Source organism: Sciurus vulgaris (assembly GCF_902686455.1).
Source record: "Sciurus vulgaris genome assembly, chromosome: 14".
NCBI lineage: Eukaryota > Metazoa > Chordata > Mammalia > Rodentia > Sciuridae > Sciurus > Sciurus vulgaris.
The window spans coordinates 83,601,498-83,622,159 of record NC_136475.1 but is presented as its reverse complement, the minus strand read 5'-3'; the positions used below and the strand labels follow the sequence as shown (position 1 = coordinate 83,622,159).

Here is a 20,662-nt window from a genome sequence, read left to right as displayed (position 1 = left end):
GAGAAAAAGCTGTGTGACTGTGTTTTGCAATGAGTTTTGAGGCCAACATCAAAAGCAGAGTCCATAAATGAGAAACTGCCAACTGGACATGATTAAAATTAAAAACACTATCTATACAAAAGACACTGTTAAGAAAACAAAAAAACAACAGCCAAGGAGAAAAATATCTGCAAATCACATATCTAATAAAGGACTCATGTCTAGAATATACAAAGAGGGAACAAACAAAATTAAAAAATGGGCAAAAGGTCAGAACTGATACAACAAAGTAGATATGTAGATAGCAAATAAGCAATTCTTTTCTCATGAACTTGTTGGAAAAGTTGAATTCTTTAACAGTTCTTCTAACAACATAAACATTTCATTCATCCATTATTTGGTAAACTTTTACCAAGCACCTTTTCTTTCTTTTTTTTTGCCGTGCTAGGGATTGAACCCATTGTACCAACTGAGCTATATCCCCAGCCCTTATCAAGCACTTTCAATGTATAAGATCTTAGAGAAGAAAATGAACTCACATAGGATCATGTTCTGAAAGAGTTTATATAGTTTTCTACATTTCCTGGTAATGGGAAAGTACATCAGACCAAAACATTCTACTAACTATAAATTCTGGAAACAAAAATAAAAACAGCAAGACAATAGAAAGCAATGGAAAACAACTACTAAAAAAGAGAAACTGGAAGATAACCTACACTTAAAACAAAGAACTGGTACTGAGTAAGGTTTTGTTTTGTGTTGATTTGTTTCCTTAAATGACTTTTTTTTTTTTTTTTTTGTCTGAGGCCAAGTCTGGGTAAGGAGGCACAATTGGTTTTATTCATTCAGATGTTAAAAAAGGTAAATGAGCAGTAGAAACCCTTACTGGTCAGTCAAATAAAGCAAACTAGATAGAGAAATAATGTGGACTATATTTGATTTGGTTAACCACCAGAAAAACCATACAGATAAGGAGGTAACTGAACATCTACATAGTATTTTACCAGTACTGTCATTGTAATTTACCAGCTGACTGTTGATAAGAGTTAGTGAACCTGGACAAGATCAAAAAGATAAAAGTTGCAAGTAACTGGAATTCTAGAAGGCAAAGAGAATAGGGTGAAAAAAAAAAAAACCTGGAAAAACAATGACCAGAAATTTCCCCCAAATTTGATAAGAACCAAATTTATAAATTCAAGAAGCTCAGTGAATTCCTGGCAAGATTAAAAAAAAAAAAAATCACTGAAAAGCAAAGATAAATAGAAAATCTTGAAAGCAGAGGGAAAACAATGTAATTACATAAAAGGGAACAATAATAATATGAGTGACAGTTAACTTCACACCAGAAACAATGGGGTCTAGGTTGTGGAACCAAACTTTAAAGCGCTAAAAGAAAAAAAATGAAAACCCAGAACTTTCTATCCAGTGAAAATATTCTCCAAAGAATAAAGACTGTAATAGTCATGTGTCACGTAATGATGAGTATATGTTCTGAAAAATAGGTTGTTAGGTGATTTCATTATTGTGAGAAGATCACAGAATATACTTATGCAAACCTAAATGTACAGCCTCTTACTCGTAGGCTACAAACCTGTAGAGATGTAAGTGTACGAAAGACTGTAAGAAATTTATAGTAAAAGTATGGTATAAAAGACAAAAAAAAGATGCGTCTATATATGGTACTTAACCACAAAGAGCTTGCAGACTCAAAGATGCTGTGTAAGTGGTGAGTCAATGTGGAGACTGGACTCATACTGGAGACATTACAAACACTATTAACTTAGGCTGCACTAAATTAAGATTCTTTCCTTTCTTTAATAAGAGCTTACTGTACCTAATAAACTTTTAAAGTTTCCTCTTTAACGTTAAGTTTAAAACAAAAACACTGTACAGTTGTACAGAAATAATTTATGTCCTTATTCTATAAGCTTTCTTCAATTTTTTTTTTTTTTAACGTTTTCAACACTGGATTAAAAACTAAGACATAAACACACACATTATCCTAGGCCTATACAGGATCAGGATGACGAATATTGTAAATGAAGAAAAATCTAAATAAACCCTTCAGCTTTGCTTGTTTTTAGCTGACTTTAAAAACCACTAGTTTTGGAGGTCATACAGCTGAGCAATGTATTATTAGCCTCCCACTAACTTGGCTGTAGTTGACTGCAAATGACACCTCTGACTGAAGCAGCCTAAAAGGTTAAAAATCTGTTGCCTTTCGCTACCTTCTCCCTTTTATATCTTAATGACTAACTGCAAAATTAGCTATTTCTGGGAAAACTAAAAAGAAGCCAATCATAAAATTTACCTGTAAGTTTTTTCTGTAGATTTACAGAACCTAGGATATCTGATGGTCTTCAGTTTTGTTTTTGTGATAATGGGGACTGAACCCAGGGGCCCTCTACTACTGAGCTACACATCCCAATCCATTTTTTTATTTTGAGACAGTGTGTAAGTTGCTAAGGCTGGCCTCAAAATTGGGATCCTTTCTACTACAGCCTAAGTCACTAGGATTACAGGCATTAGCCAACAAGCTCAACTGAGGGTCTTCAGATTTTAAGATCAAAGTATGGACCAAGAATTTGCTAATCTTATTCCTTAAGTAAAATCATCTAACTTTTCAGGGAAATCATGTGTATCTAAAAAATTACAGGAACTGACCTAGGAGACAGAAACTGATCATTATCACAAAGATATTCCAGAGGAGAAAACATAGGCCCTGGATGATTTATACCCTGTTCAGTACTTGGTTTTCCTGTCCAGTGCCCCGCCCCCTTTGTATTAAAACCCCTTCGTGCCCCCTAAAGAGGGCCTTTGTGAAAACTTCCCATCTTTGGTTTGCCAGCTTTCTAAAAAGTCTATTTTCTTGCCCTAACAACTAAAGGACCCGAGATCAGTCACAATACCAGTGTCTTCCACCTCTTATCCCACTGTTGTGTCTAAGGGGCAGATCTGTTATCTCCTATGGTAAGAATGCCCTCTTGTAAAAAATCTGAGGGTGTTTTACAGCAACTTTTTTCTTTCTTTTATAAGTAAATGCAGTACACTCAAATAATGATAAAAGTAAATACATATATCAGTAACATGGTCATTCATTATCAATTATGTATTGTATAACTTTGTGCTATACTTTTACACCATAGCACAGGTATGGTATAAAACTACCAAGAACATTTAAGATGTCATATGGTCACAGAGGTCACTAGGTAATAGGAATTTTTCAGCTCCATGTAACTTTATGGGGACCTAATTTTTTGAGATTAAATAGTTATTACACATCACTGTACTGCATAACAAGTTCCCATTGTATTAAATTCATTACATTCACTATAATAAAATATGAAGATAGAATATCAAGTTATTTTTCAAATTCAGGGGGTCACATGCCCAAATATTGCTTAAGGTTTGATGGGGATCATAAGAAAACAGTGACTGCTACTTTTCATTCTTGTAACTTCCTCATACCTTTCATCTTCACTACATCTCAACAATATTGCATACAGGAATATATAGGAGATACATACTTACCTAAAACAGCTTGTCTAGGGAAAATGCATGAAGTTCAGACACTCTCTCCCTTACCTTGCCCTATGCATCTTTTCCATCTGGTTCACCTGAATTCTTGATAATATTCTTTAAAATAGATGAATAATGAAGTGTTTTCTCAGTTCTGAAAGCTGTTCTGGCAAATTAATAAAACCAAAGGAGAGGGTCAAGAAAACCTCCGATTTAGAGTTGGTTGGTCAGAAGTATAAGTGACTGATGTAAGAAGTGGGAGACATTCTTATGGGACTGAGCCCTTGTGGGACATTGAAGATATCATTTGGATATAGCATTCAAACTCAGTATACACAGCTGGTAACTACTAAAGAATCCTCTGCAGAACTGATTACTTGATGTGTGGGGAAATGCCCCCATATATGTGGGGTCACAGATATGTTCTGTCTTGTGAGAGTATAGCAGGAGAAACTGAATGTGGTTTTCCCCTACAGCTTCTACATTGGTGTAGAAGTGGACTTGCAAACACAACTGTGGCTTACAGAAGAAATGTGTGGTTTGGGAGTAGAAAAGATGAAAGGCTGAAGAGTGAGAAACTTTTGATTTCTAGGTGGCTCCATGGTATGAAAGCAACAGCTGTTCTGTACTTAGTTACTAAAGGTTAAGAATTATCAATAGAATTTAGAGAGATCAAACTTCCAGGGAACTGGGTCACTGGATACTTAAGGAAACGCAAACCAACAGGATAAAAGCAAAAAAAAAAAAAAAAAAAAAAAAAAAATTACTGGTATTCACAGCAGCTAAAATGAAATTAAATGAAGTGCTAGGTCAGATCATGATGCTAGACCAACCTCAGATATCAATAAGTCTGAGTTTCAGTCACTAGTCCCAAAACTGTCTTTTATTTTACAGATAGGTACCACCAGCTTCCTGAGGAGCAATTACTAAAATGAATTCCGAGATTAACTAATTTAGGAGCAATAGTTTTGTTTTTAAATACTACACAGGAGAGCATGTTAGGACAAACACAGGACCCATAGCTCACTATGGCACAATCACAGATGGCTGTACATGATCCAGACACAAAGGAGTATTATCCCTGAGTGTTATCTAAGCCAAAGTCAAATATCAGGGCTCCATTTTAAACTTTTTAATTTGTAATACCCCTAAAATATTTTTTCTTATAATGAATGAGAATTTCAGATTTCATCTAAATGGAGGTGATTTTATTACTTTCAATAGCCAGGGTATATGACTTTAAAATTTTAAATAAATACTTCAGCATTCCCTACACAGTAGCTCTTAAACTTAGCTTTTCAGTTTAAAGTGTTACTATGTATTTCAATCACGAGGAAGAAAATGTGCACAAGTCAGCAGGACAGGAATAAAACACTTCTATAATAATCTCCATATTGACAATAATAAAATTGAAAGGGGGAGGGAACACATATTTGCCATTAAGTGGTACTCAAAATTTTTTTAAATGAAATGTCAATCTTCTGTCTCTTAAGCAACTACAAATGTTGTTATCATTGAATGACAAAGTTAGAATCTGGATATGAATTTAATGACTTTACAAGTTGAATGGCTGATCTTAGGGAGACAAATCTTTTCTTCTAACAAGCAACAGAACTTTTCTAGTAACTGGTTATACGATGCTGAATTAACCATTCATTAGAACAAAATGTATTCAAGAGTTATGACATATTACACTATTTGAGAGTGTAAACTGTCTTCAACTTATTACCTGTGTCATTAAAGCTTGAGATTCCCCCATTCTATTTCTTCTAATGAACAATAAGATTTTGCTATCATAGAAACTTTTCTATGATCAAGACCCAGCACAATCTTGAGGTAAATCTGAAAAGTTTTTTGAGATTCTAGATTGTTTCTCACCCCAAGAAACGACAGTGTCTTAGTTCGCTCAGTCTAAACTTTAAAAACATTAGCTAATTTATTTGTAGGCAGATTATTAGATTATGTAAGAAAAAGTATCTCAAATAACAACTTGTTTAAGTCCTGTGATGGTTTGCATACTTACTAAAGCAAAATCCAAATGGTTTACAAATAACTTGTGCAAAGAATCAAGAAGGTGCATTAACATCATATCACTGAAAAAATTAATTTTTCTGTCATCAAATTCAATTTTTCACCATATGCCTACCATAAAAATTAGCTGGGAAGTGAGGAAAGCATTTAGAGTCACAATAAATGGTATCAAAACACTCTATTACATAATACTAATCATATTTTCAAAGTCCTATATAATTAGTTATACTGTAAGGTAAAGATAGAAATTAAACTGAAATCAAAAGGACTAGCCTTCTAAATGTTCAATATATATAAAGAACTTAAAATTTTCAGCCATTTATAAAATTTGAATTTAGATCATGAAACCAATTCATATCTGGATAGTGACTATGTATAAATTGCTTTGTACATTTAATACACAAGGTTCACTTTAGTAGAAAGACAATAAACAATGTTCTTCCTTAAATCTTTTGAACTGCTGAAGACATTTACCAACACCAGTGACTAATAAGTGCAACTTCCCATTGGCACTAGTTTCCAACTGATCCTCTATTCCTAGAGCTGCAGTTACCTTTTACATCAATTACAAAAACAACAAAATTACATAAAAACCTAACTGATGAACATAAATAGAAGTAAACTGAGTGACAAGCTGCTTATGACATATTCTTGGCAGTTATTCTCCTTGGACAGTTTTTAATGAACCTAACCATTGAACATTAGTGGCATCCACTACTAAAGTCCTAAAGAAAATTTTCTTCCCATCATGTTAAATAACTTTTTTGCAAATCTGCCAGTAAAAATCAACTTAATTTAGTAATTCATAATCTATGTGAGAAAGGCAAGCCTAAATCCCATTCAAGTATTTATAACAGACCCTTATTTATCATTCAGAGCCAGGTGCAATGGTGCATGCCTGTAATCCCAGCTAAGAGGTTGAAACAGGAGGATTCCAAGTTTGAGACCAATCTCAGCAACTTAGCAATCTCAAAAAATAAAAACAAAAATAATCTACAATTTCAATCTGGAAAATTCCCCCAAAGGCCCGAGTGTTAAAGGCTTGATTCTCTGGCCCATGTGGGGTTTTTGAGAAGTGTTGAAACCTTTAAGGGGTAAAGTCTAGTGGGAAGAAGTTAGTTCACTGGGGGCATACCCCTGAAGAGTATATTGAGACCCCTGGATCTTCTCTTCTCTTTGCTTCTCTTCTAGGCTGCCCTAAGGTGAATTTACTGGCTGCTATGAGGTGAGCAGTTTCCTCTGCCACAAATTCATGTCATGATGTCCTATTGCCTTGCCACATACCCAAATGAAACAGGGTCAACTGACCAGACTGAAACCTTTAAAACCATGAGCCCAAACAAACCTTTCCTTTAGGTTGATAATCACAAGTTATTTTGCTGCAGTAACACAAAGTTAACTAACACTTAGCTGGCAGAGGAAGGAAGAGCCCCATCACCAGTTTTTACATTTTCTACTTATTTATGTACTTCATTTCACTAGCAAGTCAAAAAACACTATGGGGGGTGGGGGGCACACAGTATTATTACTCAACTGTATAAAAGATAAGTCAACTTTTATGTTTTGAATGCAATTTGGCATAACATCATGTCATCAACATAGATTCCGAGAAATCAGAAATCCCTTTAGCTCCAATATTCTAATGTCTTATTCCAGCCCAGAGGATTGAATTTCCCTAAGACCTCATTATAAGTAATAGAACTTATGTTCTTAAATACTCCTTTAATATGGAAAAATACATACTCCTTTAAAAAAGTAAAACATGGATATAAACATTTTGCACAATGTTGAATATGGATGATAGATATCCAAAGGTTCACTCTTACTATTTTCTCCACTTCTATGTTTGAAAATTTTCACAACAAAGAAAATCACATGCAGCAGCAGGACCATGAAGAACATATGAACGAAGTATTTACACTGGGTCTTGAAGGATAGGTACACAATTCAGACAATGCTCACCTTTATTTTTTATTTTAAACATACAACACTAATAACTGCAGCTTGCCAAGGGGATTACTTTCCTCCATGTTAACTAGCTCAGTATCCAAGCTGTTCTATGAACTTAATTTTACTTATTTCTTTCTCAGTCATATTTCTTACAAGTATGTGAAATTTTCCTCTAAAAACTGATTTCCAAATGAGTACGAACTGTTTTTGGGGACTAATTTGTAAAAAGACCATTTCCCCCCAAAGAAAATAACAAAAGAACATATTGTGCACTCAATTTAAAGTCAAGAGATCACACCAGACACTTTATTACCTAATTCTCATACTATCCAGCAAATCAGGTACTGTATTCCTACTTTACAAATAAGGCAATTGTGGTCATTTCCCAACCCTAATAGACAAAGCTACAAATGACAAAGGATTCAACACTATCAAGACTCCAAAAGTCTCCTGCTCTTTCCCTTAACAACCACAAACCATCACATAGTTGGTTAAGAACTTTCTCCCTATCTTTAATTTACACTATACCAGTCACTGGACAGCTCTTTACTATTTATCTCTTTATTTGCAAATCCCACAAATCCTTCAAAGTTTGGCTCAAATAGTTATTAGGGGAGGCCAAAAGGAAGGATACTAAGGATATTATTACTGGGATGGATGGAAAATGATAAAAATATTTCAGGAAGCTGAGCATGAGGGCCTAAGTGTGTAATCTCAGCTACTTAGGAAGGAGGCTCCCAAGTTAGCCTGGGCAATTTATAAGGCCCTGCCTCAAAAATAAAATTTAAAAAGGCTAGAGATGTAGCTCAGTGGTAGAATGCCTGCCTATCACAGATGAGGTCCTGGGTTCAATCCACAGTACCACCAAAAAAAAAAAATCCATCTGTCTAAAAATAGGACAAACGTGCATATGTACACAAATGCCACATCTGAGCACTATAACCAAATGACTTCTACAGTTTCTCTCAAAGGAATATCTATGTTTACTACCATGTGTGAAGATCAGATTTTTCATAACATAAATATATATTCATTCATTCATATTCATACACACACACACCATGTATCATGACTTGTAAAGAAAAGTATCACTTAAAAAATATTCTTTTTTAAAATTTTTTTTCATACATGTATATAGGGTAATAACATCTGTCTCAATCTACCACCCGCCCACACTTCCTCTCACTTCCCTCTGTACAATTAAAAATTCCTTCATTCTTCCCTACCCACTCCCCACCATGGATCAGCATCCGCTTATCAGAGAAAACATTCGGCCTTGGTTATTTGGGATTGGTTTATTTCACTTAGCATGATCTTCTCCAGTTTCATTTACTTGCAAATGCCATAATCTCATTCTTCTTTAAGGCTGAGTAATATTCCACTGTGTGTGTGTACCACATTTTCTTTATCCATTCATCTGTTGAAGGGCATCTAGGTTGGTTCCATAGCTTTGCTATTGCTGCTATAAACATTGATCTGGCTGTATCACTGTAGTATGCTGATTTTAAGTCATTCAGTTTTATTTGTAAGTTTCCAACAGTTTTAGAGGCAATATAAAAGAATGTACATGTATACTCAGTACATATTAGATCATAAATATCTCTAGCCATACCTTCAAAACAACTGGGTCTTAATGAAGCAAAACCCAGACTGCAGATCTAAACATTCTCTCATCGCCTAATTTTAAGCAATATTACATCCTGATTAATTCTGCCCTTCTCTTTTGTTACATTCTGCGAACTGCAATGGAGTCAAACAGATCATACATTTAAACTCAAACATATTTGACAGTATGTCATGATATATGTGCTTTACATACTTCTGAACTCTGAAGACAGATCAGGGAAGGAAGAGGCAAATGTTTAAAAATTTTATCATTACTCCTAGTACCTGCAGCTATCACTGATCTGAATTCAGAAGATATCAATGAAGTCAAAACACTCCAGTTCTGATGTTTTGTTTCATTTCTAACAGCAGTGCACATAAGACAGGATTAATAACTAAAGAAAGCTAACCTTTTGGTGCCTAGAAAGTTTAAGCATCTGGGGTCAAACACCATGGTAAGATCTGGGATGGATTAAAATTATAGCTTTCTTAATACCCAGGGTAAGGATCTGTAACTGATTCCCAGAATGCAGACATTTTCAAACTTTTCATGGGCCCCTCAAGAATTACAAATACTCCAATTTTAAGATCACTTATTCTCAAACCCTCACAGTGCATCAGAATCTAGGTTGATAGGCTTTTTAAAACTGACAGATGCTGAAATCCCACCTGCCCAAGGTTGATGTATAAATTAGTCTGGATAGGGAGACAGGCATAGACTTTTTGATTTTTTTTTAAAGCTTCCCAAGTGATGTTTTCCTGTAAGGGTTGTGACCTTCATACATCACTACATGGTTAAGCAATATATCCACAACCTTGCAGTTTTTCAACTAAAAAAATGTTTGTATCTTTCCTCATGGTATAAAAGAAACCAGAATCAAAAGATGTAGATTATAGTTGCAAGGCTGTCTCTGGCAGAATGAACTCAGATTACTTCTATCTAATCGTATTTCCAGATTTGCAATCAGGAATAACCTCCCTCACAGGGTTATCAAAGACCAAGTGAGGTAATACATTGCTTCCTAAAGTATTAATGACCCACCACAACAGGTTAACATTTTTTGTTTGTTTAAAATCAATATAAGATCCTTTGACCCAAAAGTTTCTCTTCTGGGAGTTTACCTCACACAAACAGCATCATTGACATAACAGACTTAACTATTACATAAGAATATTTACTGCATCAGTGCTTATATGGTTCAAAAACAGAAACTGAACAAACTAAATGCAACAACAGGAAAATGATTTTTAACAACAAAAGGTCATGCACTAAGAGTTGTTACTAAAGTCACACGTACTAATATTCAATGGCACAGGACTGTAATCCCAGGGTTTGGGAGGCTGAGGCAGAAGGATCACAAGTTCAAAGTCAGCCTCAGCAACTTAGTGAGGTACTACATAATTTAGTGAAACTCCATCCCTAAATAAAAATAAAGTTATTTTTTAAATCAGGTGGGGGGTGCAAGGGATGCAGCTCAGTAGCTAAGTGCCTCTGGGTTCAAACCCTGATACCAAAAAAAGAAAAAAAGTTATATGTACTAATATTTTTAAAGTCCATGATGCTAATTAAGTAAAAATACTAAGTTGGCTGATATGTATAGAATCCCATTTTAATTAAAAAAAGGGAGAGGGACAATATATAACTATATATGTTTGTGAATATGAATAAATACCTAATTCAACTTTGATAAAGGAGAAGACTGCTGGCTTTATCTTTGTATTTCTGTGTTGTAAGGCTTATTAATTATAAAAATTTTTTTTGAAAAACGTCCTATATAAACAAAGCTTACATGCACTATAGTTTGGGGGTTTTATCATCTAACAGAGTCCAAGAAATCTTGTGCTATTTTTAGTTCCTATTAGTACCAGGCTGAATGCCTAACAAGTGAAGACTTGTCTCATGGCCATCTAGTAATTTGCAACGGTTACATATTATCAATTAAAACACAGAACCAAAGAAAAATAACTTAAGCAATATTAATCAGGTTGTAACAAACTGAAGTAAATCATTTGAATGGATGGTCAGCGGTAACTGGAAAAAAACAAAAACCACTTTAAGCAGCAGACTAAAATGCATGCCCCCTACTCACCCAGCAGTGATTGATGGGGATCAAACCTAGGACCTTTCTGTGCTATCGGTAAATGCTCTACACTTTGGTGTTTTTTTTTTTTTTTTTTTTTTTTTTTTATTTCTTTTTAGTTATAGTTAGTATAAATAATTTTATTTATTTTTATGTGGTGCTGAGGATCAAACCCAGTGCCTCACATGTGCAAGGCTGAGCCACAACCCCAGCCCTTTAATAGTTTTAAAAGGATGCTCTCTTTAGAATTTTTCAAAGCATGATCCTTATTCACCAACTGTTTTTTTTTCTTGCTTTTTGGTACCAGGGACTGATCGGGGCGCTTAACCACTGAACCCCATCCCCAGCCCTTTTTAAATTTTTTATTCTAAGACAGGGTCTTGCTAAGTCATGTAGTGCTTAAGTTGGTAAGGCTGACTTTGAACTTGGGTTCCTCCTGCCTCAGCCTCCCAAGCAGCTGGATTACAGATGTATACCATTGCGCCTGGCACCAACTCAATTTTCTCCAAAATTCTCTGAAGTTCCTTGTCCAATATCTTTAAAATATGCCGTTCTCCTGTATCCTTAGCTCTTTGGCAAGGTGAGTGCATGCTCAATCTCCCAGTCACTGTTACCACAGTAAAGGTTCTAAGAAGGCCTCCAATTACAACTGTTTTAACTTTACCCCCCAGAATCATCTTAATTCTTTATGTAAATGTCAACACACACACAAAAAAACTTAAAGTAGTATTTCCAAGGCAACTTATAGAAAAATGAATGAGACCTATGTAAACATATCTCAACTTTCTCATGTAGACTAGGTAGAACTTTCAACTTTTGTCTATAAAATTCCTAACTTGTGACAGCTAAGGGCTGCTTTAAAATGTTTACTATGACGTATTAATAGTTTAAGAATACAGGGTATACAAATCTTTGAATTAAGAAGAATGTTTTAGGTGATGAGCATAAATTTTTTTTTTTTTTGGTTTGTTTTAGACAATACTAGAGATTGAACTCAGGGTCTCACACACACTAGGCAAGTGCTCTGCCACTGAGCTATACTATATGTTCACCCCTTTTTATTCTATTTTGAGACAGGGTCTTGCTAAGTTGACCACATTGGCCTCAAAGTTGGAATTCTCTTGCCAAAACAGCTGGAATCACAGGCATGAGCCACTGTGCCCAGCACGAATTTTTATTTTTAAAGTTCCTCACGTATTCAAATTAAGTCTTGAGTTTGCAATCATTTGTTTCCCAATAACTTGAAGTGAGATAATCAAACCAGTTTTCTAAAGATACTTAAGTTTAAAAAAAAGGAAAGGTATTGCTTAGAAACAAAAAGGGCTGGGGATGTAATTGGGTGGTAAAGCACTTGCCCAGCACATGTAAGGTCCTGGGTTCAATTCCCAGTTCCACAAAACACCAGCAACAACAAACACCTAGACAGCACTGTCTGAAAAGAGAAACCAAATGAACTTAGGTTATTTTCAAAATTAAGTATCAAACTATATATACATACATATTTTTAAAGGATCTGTGGTATAAAAAGAATATAATTTAAGTAAAAGTTACTCTCTTCATTTTAACAGAAATATTTACGTGACTTCCTCATAGGAAATACACACAATAAAACAAAGTAGATACTAAGTTGCTGAGGTTATCTTTGAATTGAGATAGTCCTGCCTGGGGCTCCTGAATTTCTGGGATTACAGGTGTGCGTACACTGTGCCTGACACAAAACAGACACCGAATAACAAAAGTGGAATATAAACTCTAAATTCACTATCTTACTTCTGACGATACAAGATAAAAGGAGAAAAAACACAGATTATATACGACCTTATTCATAAAAAGAAATCAAACCACTTCCATAAAGGCAAATTTATTCCTAGCGTTAAGCTCTAAAACAAGTTTCTTTTTTAATATTTTTTAATTCTTTTTAATATTTGTTGATGGACCTTTATTCTTACTTATTTATATGTGGTGCCAACAATCAAACACAGAGACCCACACATGCTAAGCGAGTGCTCCACCACTGAGCCATAACCCCATCCCCATCCTGTATGGGGTATTATAGAAGGAAGAGTTGTAAATAGAAAATACCTTCAACATTCCCATAACAGATGCAAGGTTTCATAATATAACTATTCTTATCTTAGTCCCACAATAAAGTTATACACCTAATTCCCAACATAATCCAAGGAAGGAAATTCCATAGTCAACTCATATGTAATGAGTTAAAGGAGAATATGGTCTAAATCTTCCTAAATGAAACCCTGATTTCCAAAGTCTTCAGATGAAGCCCTTCATTCTGATGGGCTCCCATCACTCTATAGTCACACCTTTTGCCAATTCTCCTTACATGTCCACACTTTAAACTCCTGTTATTTTCCCCCATCAGGGTCTCTCTATATATTACTTCCTCTGGTTGAATGCCTTTTCATTCATCTTTTGGCTAAAGTAACCTCTACATATTTTTAAGATGCAGCTTTACCTCTTGCCAACAGCTTTTCCTGATCCCAGCATTCTCTACCAAACTAAGTGCACAGTATCACGTCCATAGTAGTGTACTGCACTAATTAAGAGCTTAAATTTTCTTTCTCTACACTTTACTGTAAATTCCTCAAAGTCAAGGACCACATTTTTATCACCAACATCTAAGGACAGTCTGGCACAAGATAGGCCTGTGACCTTAAAAATGTGTACAGGATTCTGGTAGTCTATCCTGATGAAAAGACACAACTTAACAATATTCAGACTAACGGACTGAATGCTCTTCAAACAATACTCCATGAATATTTTCTCGGTAAGAATTCTGATAAACATTGCCCATTTATCTTTAGCAAAAGCCTAGAATGCTTCTATTTTTGCTGACGTAAAATTCATGTAATTTAGAAATTAAAAGAACTGGGCATGGAAGCCCACACTTGGAACACCAGCAATTCAGGAGGCTGACAGGATTACAAATTCAAGGCTAGCCTCAGCAATTTAGCAGGGCCCTTAAACAAGAAGGCCCTGTCTCAAAATTAAAAAAAAAAAAAAAAAAAAAAAAGGTGGTGGGGAAGGGGCTGAGAAAGTAGATCCCTGTTTAAGTGCTTCTGGGTTCAATCCCTTGTACACAAAAAAAGAAATGCAGGTAAAACCTGGAGCCATCATCCCTCTCTTAACTTCAAAACTTAACTGTTCATGTTGAATTAGTATTAAAGATTCAGGTTTCATCACAGAAAATTTAAATGCTTTCCATTTAATTACACTGACAGTACTGGTAAAATACTAAGGAGATAGTCAAGTCATCTCCTTCTCTGTATATAGTTTTTTTCACTGGAACTGAGGATTGAACTCAGAGGCATTCGACTACGGAATCACATCCCCAGCCCTATTTTGTATTTTATTTAGAGACAGGGTCTCACTGAGTTGCTTTGTGCCTCACTTTTGCTGAAGCTGGCTATGAACTCAGATCCCACTGCCTCAGTCTCCTAAGCCACTGGGTTACAGGTGCCTGGCTCTCTGTATATAGTTTTTCTGATGACTGATTTTACAAAAATCAAACATATTTTCTCTACCTACAGTCTGCTTCATTTGACTGCCCAGTAAAGGTCTCTACTGCTCATTTACCTTCTTCAACACCTGAATGGGTAAAACCAATTGTGCTTAGTTAAGACTATCTGGTTGATCCCTAATAAGTCTTTCAGAAACAATGCCTAAAAATCAGGGATCAGATTAAAATCTACAATTCATATTCTTGACATATCTACCACTGAAACAGAAATCAAAGATCTATCCTCAAACCAAGACCTCTACATATTTATCAGTGCTTTCAGGAATGAATACACACACTCCTTCCCTTCTTTCCCATTCCACCACATTATATATGTTGTCAGTTAACAAGTTCTATTACCCTAGACATTGTTAATTAAAAGTTTATAGTATCATTGTATAGCAAATTGTATAGCAACTCTCAGCAAATTTTTTCAAGGTTACTGTGTTTCAAACATATTCTGCCCAAGTAGGTAATAAAGCCCTTCTTTTCCTCTATCCCATTTGCATTAAATCAAAACATCGACTCAACAACTATTCCTTTTTTCCTTTCACATTTCATAGTAATTCCTTTTTTGTATTTGGAGATACAATAATATGCACATAAGGTGTGCACATGAGGATGTTTCTTAGTATTCTCATGTCTTTTTTCCTTCCATGAGTGATAGAATAAGAACTTAAAGTGAAAATCAGAGATAATGTAACCTGAAAATCAGTAGGATTACAGTAGCTAAATATGCAGAGTGGGAACAATCCTTTTGTCAACAGGCTTGAATGACCAATCATTTTAAATTCCTTAAAGCACAGCAGAATATAAAAGTGAATCAGACAAGGATCAAACAAAATTTCCCATTTAAAACAAAAAAATTAATGAAAGACAAATGTATCTACAATTCCATTAAGAATTAAAATCAGCCCAGCGCAGTGGAGCACACCTATAATCCCAGTGGTTCAGGAGACTAAGGCACAAGAAACCCAAGTTCAAACCAGCCTCTGCAAAAGGAAGTTACTAATTCAGTGAGTGAGACCCTGTCTCTAAATATTACACAAAATAGGGTTGGGGATGTGGCTCAGTGGTTGAGTGCCCCTGAATTCAATCCCCGGTACTCCACCCCCAAAATAAAATAAAATAATTAAAAATCACTCTCTAGAAGGTGATACTTGTTTAATTATGCCAGATCTTAATTTTTCATTTATAAAGAAGTTCAATTTTTGAGTTAATGAAAGAAAAAAAAAATCACTTAAAATTTTATTAACTTTGTCTCTAAACATACTGCTACCTGAAACTCTAAGAAGCTAATTCATTTATCACACACCTTCCTATAGTGTTTTACTGGAAAAGCTTGAAATATCTCTCTCCATAAATTCACTTTTCGACTCCCAAAGCACAAAGTTTTAAATGAAAACTGTTTTGTCTATATGCTCTCAAAGGTAAAAATCACTAATAAAATATCAGCTTCTGAATAATAGGATTTGAGGAAACCTTTTTCTACCATGCCAGAATTCAGAACCCAGTAAAAGACTGAGGGTAATACAAGCATCTCCTTTACTCCAGATAGAACCACAATGGAAGGCATAAATTAGGTGTAGGCCAAGTGGGTTCCCTAACACCATATCCCCTAATTACTCTAACCCAATAACAAGTAACACTGGACAACTACTGTCCTCTCCTCTAGAAAAAGGTAGTCTATCCCTTGTGACCACAAGAAGAGACAAAACAAATTGTTTTCTGCAGGGACAGACTCCCAAAAAGAAAGGGAGGAAGGGTCAAGTCATACTTGATCAGTTCCCTCTTTAAAATTCAACAAATGGAAGAACGAGAATAGGAGCAAGTCAGACTTTTTGTGCCTTTTTAAAAACAGCAAGAAACCTATTTAATAGGTCACAAATCAATTTGCCCAGCTAGAAGTACAATTTTTATCTTAATCACACCTGTTAGCAAAATGGCCTCAAGCTGTGAATTCAAGTTAAACAAAGCCATGTGAGATTTGAATATTCAGATACTGTATTTTAAATATCCATAAATTTTAAGAATAGGAAAAAAATACAGAATATTTTCATATCCTAGAACTCAATGAACTCAACTACAAAATACATAAGCCTGAGTTCAGGAGATAGGAACCAACCTCCATTTAAAATTATGAAGACCTTGTCAGTGACTTCATAATTTTAAAAAGGAGGCAAGGTTGGGATGTAGCTCAAAGGTAGAGGTCTGGCTCAGCATGTGCAAGGAAGACCCTGGGTTCCATCCCCAGCACCAGGAAAGCAAAAAGAAGAGGCAGTCTGGTCACAAAGACTGGTTCTGGATGTTAATCCAGAAATATGGCCCAAATTTCGGCTCATAAATACTTTCACTAACTTGGATAAGTACATATTCAGGAAGACAAATTATTAAGAAAGACTTATAAACAAGTATGGAAGATTTAAGAAAAATAAAATTCAAATATTGTATCTGTGTTGACTGAATTTTATACATTTATAATGCCTAAGAAAATTTAGCTTTGTAAAATCAATTTAAATGTATTTAATTTAGGACTCTTTAAAAAGTTACTTTGAAATCTTACTGAATATTGAAACATTTAAGGGAATTGTGGACTCTAGACAAATTAAGGAGACTATGTTAAAACTAAACCACTAAAATTGTTTGAAAAGTTTTAAATGTTAATGGCAAATCTACCTAGAAGGTAAAAATAGCTAGACTTATGCACGGATTAAGAAAACTAAACTAAACTTAGGAGGAAAAAAACCTGAACTTAGTCTAAGGTTTCTGAATTATAAGTTTAATTTGTGAATTAATATAACTTTTTCTGTGCCCTCAAAAACATCAGATCAAAACCAAAACTGAACATATCTACACAACTCAATTTCACCAAAAATTGGAATTTGAAAGACATTCTTGATACGAGAGAAATACCATCATTTATGAGGTGCTGATGAAATAAATCGTTTTTTAAAAGCAGAAAGCATAGTAGATGAGTAAGTACAGAAGCTTACTCACCAATTAAAAACATTTATCCTTGTATTTTTAACAGGATTCCTGGCCACAATTTCTTCAACCATACACTAACACTCCAGGTCACATGGTGAAGAGTCACCTGTGCAACACAAACCTAAGCAAGGAACAAGCTTTTAAAATGCTACGGGTGACTCCCATGATTAAAATTGCTTTCTTGACATGCGATATCTTTACCGGTATTACGTTTCTCTTAAGCGTTTTAAGAGCGTTTTCCTTGAAGTCTTTTTACCAGAAGGATTCCGCCAGCAGTTTTCTTAAGTAATAAAGCTCAAAGTACCAGGTCTTGAGATGATTTGTCTTACCGCACCTAACATGTCGGCAATTCATGCCCTTCCCCCAAAAGTTCAAACGTTAGAATGTTAAGCTAAGAAAAGTGGGTTTTCTCTAGCTGTGTTCTCACAAGAAGCACCAGCCTGCACGTGCGTGGCCATAAAACTTTTCACAACTGATTTTCTCCCAATTTGATCCAATTCGGACACGAAACTACTGCTAAAGTACCTGAAGCCGCTAACCCTGCCTTGGGTTTAATCTACATATTTTTCTGAGTCTGACAATCTGTCCCTCGAACACAGCAGTACTCCTCGCCAGTGGCACCTGAACGACGCGAACCCAACCCACTGTTTCTTTCATGGCCACACCTGTCTAGCCCAAGCTTCTCCTGTGCGCCGGGGCCCTCGAGGATCCCCACGCTGGTTTCCATAAAGCCACTTCTTCCTCGCCGCTTCCACCTCGCACGCTTCTCGGGATCCACCCGGCCTCCCCACGCTCCCCGAGCCCCAAGCGCCCGGGCGCGCGGGCGGACCGCGGGGTCTCCAGCCCCCCGCGCGCGGAAGCCGAGCGAGAACCGGGGGCCGCCCGGGGAGGCGGCGGGAGGGCCGCGCCGCGCACACCCCCTTCCGGCTCCCCTCCCCCTGCATTGTGCGAGCGGGCCCAGGCCGCCGTCCGCACGGGCGCCCGCAGGCCCCGTCCGCCCTCCCGCCGGCAGTCTGCTCCCGCCGAGGCCGCCACACAAAGGCCGGAGCCAGCCCCCGCGGCGCCGAAGGACGAGAGAGGAAGCACGCGCGGGCTGACTTACGGGGCTGCTGCGGCCGCGCTGCCTCAGCCGGGGACACCGACCGTTGGGCACCGGCGGCGTCGCTCTTGGCCGTCCTCCCCCTCCTCCGCCTTCGGTGGCGGCAATGTCTTCTTTCTCCTCCTACCTCCCTCCCCCCCACCCCACCTCCTCCTTCTCCTCCCCCTCCTCCTCCGAACCACCGAAGTACCGAGGGTGAGACACAGAGACTCACAACAACATGGCTGCCACCGCCGCCTCCCCTCCCCCCCGCCCACCGGGCGCGCGCAAGGCACTCCGGGAGAAAGGGGAGGGGGAGCACTCACCGAGGCGCGGCTCCTCTCAGTGGCCTGCGTCTCTTCTCCCGCGCTCGGCGCGCGGGCCAGCGGCGGCTCTGCGCGTGCGCACGTTCCCCACGCTCGCGCGCTCCCCCGCCCTCACCCTGCGGGCTCGCGGCTGGGTCTGGGCCTCGGCGACTTGCGCTTTCCTGTGCCCTGCCGCGGCTCCCAGTGGGGCGCGCGCCGGGCCGGACCGCGCAGGCGTGGAGTTTCGGAACGCTGTATGCCGCGGTCTTCCCGCGTGGGGCCTGGACTTCCGAATTCGCTCACCCTCAGCTGCCTTCCCTGTAGTTCATTGTTCTCCCCTAACTGCCAGTGTAGGTGTAGGCGCCCACGCTCCACACACTTCGGGGTACTCCTACTTGGCATTGGGGTTGCTGGTACCCACAAGAGCCGGACGCTAATGCAGGCCTTTATTTTTAACCCTTTACCTTTCCCTCCACCCAGATGTTGGAGATGCATTTCGGGTGAAAATTGCACCCAGTGTAAGTGGACTGTCACTCTCCTTGTGGTCGCTCCCTGAACGATCGGATTCAGCTCTGAGCAAATTGTGGGTCCCACGTGCTTGACCAGGATAAGTACAAAGGTAACAGGAGTCTCCTGCTGAACCACTGGTTCTTGCTTGAGTTGTATGTATCATCACAGACTGAATGCATTCTCCTTCCCAGTTTACAGGCTAGTTGGAGACTCCAAACCTGCCCTGGTGAGGCATAGCCCTTCTGGCTTGGAATCTGCAAGGAAGTGATGACTTCTCTTTTTGGACCCAACTTGTGGCCACTCCCCGTCACAGCTGTAGTGTGGGAGAGCAGGGGCACGTGTTGAGCTTGTTCTCCACGGTTTGCACAGTTCCTGATTTTGACATTTTTGATACATACTTCATAAGTATCCAGGGCCTTGTAACCGTACCTTGCTTAATGTACGGCTTTGACCAGGCAACTGTAAGCTCCACCAGGGCAGGAGCCATGTGTATTTTGTTCCATGCAGTGTTCCCTAGTGCCTGTTAAATGCATGAACTCTTAGGTTTTTTAGTATTACAAGAAATGACTGACATTGAAATCCATCTGTCTTCGTTTCGTGTTGCTTTAACAAAATACGAGACTGAGTAATTTATAAAGAAAAAAAATATTTCTCACAGTTCTAGAGGCTGGGAAGTCCAATACCAAGTTGCTGCCATTTGACAAGGGCCTTCGTTCTGTGTCATCCTATGGTGGAATACCAAAGGGCAAGAGAACATGGGGGCTGAACTGCTTTTATAACAACCCATTCTCTAGATAATATACACTCCCTTGATAATGACATTAATCTTTTCATGAGGACAAGGCACCTCTGATTAGGCCTCCCCTTCCCAACCCTGTTAACACAAGAAATTAGTGACATATGCAAAGCAACGCATCATCGCAAGCCTTCACCTCCAGCCTGAATTTCAGGCTTCTAGATATTTCCACTTGACCATTTCTTGCTGTCACCAAACACATTAAGAACAAAAGTTACACTCATCTCCTAAGCCCAACTCTTGCACTATCTTCACCTATTCCTCAAATCACTCCTCAGAACCATTCTTATTTCTTCCTCTTAT

At 37.7% G+C, this 20,662-nt stretch overlaps 1 protein-coding gene and 2 long non-coding RNA genes across 10 annotated transcripts in view; 2 read left to right on the top strand and 1 right to left on the bottom strand.

Moving 5' to 3' along the window:
- PUM2 (pumilio RNA binding family member 2) overlaps window positions 1–18,924 on the bottom strand; it is a gene marked incomplete at its 5' end in the record, with an annotated part of 85,320 nt that extends 66,396 nt beyond the window's left edge. For 6 of the 8 annotated variants that reach the window (XM_079110928.1, XM_079110931.1, XM_079110924.1 and 3 more), the window contains one exon: window positions 18,773–18,924. Of the gene's footprint in view, window positions 1–1,115; window positions 1,194–18,335; window positions 18,551–18,772 lie in introns of those variants that run through there. The other 2 variants (XM_079110929.1, XM_079110930.1) reach the window with 2 other exon arrangements.
- LOC306644227 lies at window positions 4,242–8,565 on the top strand. Its single transcript, XR_013759212.1, has 2 exons — window positions 4,242–5,496; window positions 5,681–8,565. It is a non-coding gene; the product is annotated as an uncharacterized lncRNA (long non-coding RNA).
- A 284-nt stretch (window positions 18,925–19,208) lies between the features above and the next one.
- LOC306644226 lies at window positions 19,209–20,321 on the top strand. The gene is made up of 3 exons (XR_013759211.1): window positions 19,209–19,403; window positions 19,534–19,672; window positions 19,755–20,321. It is a non-coding gene; the product is annotated as an uncharacterized lncRNA (long non-coding RNA).
- The last annotated feature ends 341 nt before the right edge of the window (window positions 20,322–20,662 follow it).